We start from the raw sequence: 1232 nt of genomic DNA on the forward strand, positions 1-1232 counted from the left end.
CACACACACACACACACACCTCCGGGTAGGGCACCCTTCATCCCGCTCTGCGCGGCCCTGCTGCCCGATCAGAACGCTGAAACGAGCTTTTAGATCCATTAGAACTGAAGCAGCGGTTCTGACCGTCGGGACCAGAGAGGCAGGTGGCCTACTGACAAACATACATGTACACGGACGAGCGCGTGCACGCACGGACACACGACCAGCGTGCACGAGGTTGCGCCGTGCCCGCGTCTCTCTGCACACCAGCAGCCGGCCCTTTCAGGAGCACCAGCAGCCGCTGCAGAGGGAATCCAGCCGGGCTCCCGTCGGTTCTGGACGTGCTGCGGACGGGTCCGAGGTCCATGGACCTGCACACCGTGATTCTGGACGACACGAGCGGGTGAGTTGGGCGGACCGAGCCGCGGAACCAGCAGAAATGCGACTGCAGAGTGAGAGGTGTGTCTACATGCAGCGAACAGGCTTCTATTGTCAGGGAGATGGGTTTGATCAGAACCGAACCTGTGTCACGGTACGGTCCTGCTGCAGCTGCGTGTCTCTGGACACAGAACCGGTCAGGTTCGGCTGGACCCAGTCGGATCTGAATGCGGTGTTCAGATCTGAGGAGGCTGTAGTTCATGTGCAGAAATGAAGGTTCGGTTCGGTTCCGACTCAGTTATCGATCATGAATCAGATACAGCATCATACTGATCTGCTTCAGAATAAAAATATAAGAGAGGTGGGCCTTCGTTCCAGAACCCAGATATGTTCTGAGGAGGTCCTGATGGTCCAAATGAAGGTCCAAACCAGTTCATAGTCCGACCTCTTTCTGAGCATGTGGAACCGTTTTCAGATCTACATCCCATCAGCATCATGTGGACCAGCAGAACCACCACACACACCACAGAAATATCACTCTGGGTGTATTCAAAAACTGTTAGGTTGATCTACAAATAGACGTTCATCTTCCTCCAGTCAATATCACCACTCCTCTAGTGTCAGCTTGACTGCCAGCCTTTTGTAGTCCTTAATGTAATAGTTTCTAAGAAGATAACCATCAAGAGTAAAAGCATGCAGATTCAGGCTGAATTCAGTAAGATTGTGCTGAGAAATTACAGTTACTGCTCCCTTGTCTGGACCATAGACTGATGGATCATAGACTGAGGGACAGAAGACTGAATGACCTTAGACTGATAGACCAAAGATTGAGGGACCATAGACTGAAGAGCAATAGATCAATGAACCATAGGCTG

General features: G+C 51.9%; 1 protein-coding gene across 7 annotated transcripts in view; it reads left to right on the plus strand.

Annotated features, from left to right (window-relative positions):
- The first annotated feature begins 19 nt into the window (after positions 1 to 19).
- The window catches only part of fat3a (FAT atypical cadherin 3a), an 87207-nt gene continuing 85994 nt past the window's right edge, over positions 20 to 1232 (plus strand). For all 7 annotated transcript variants that reach the window (XM_014029365.1, XM_014029368.1, XM_014029371.1 and 4 more), the window contains exon 1: positions 20 to 382. The gene's annotated coding sequence lies outside the window, so the exon portion shown is untranslated. The remainder of the gene's footprint in view (positions 383 to 1232) is intronic.

The sequence above is a fragment of the Austrofundulus limnaeus genome, unplaced genomic scaffold (assembly GCF_001266775.1).
Source record: "Austrofundulus limnaeus strain Quisiro unplaced genomic scaffold, Austrofundulus_limnaeus-1.0 Scaffold890, whole genome shotgun sequence".
In the NCBI taxonomy this organism is placed as follows: Eukaryota; Metazoa; Chordata; class Actinopteri; order Cyprinodontiformes; family Rivulidae; genus Austrofundulus; species Austrofundulus limnaeus.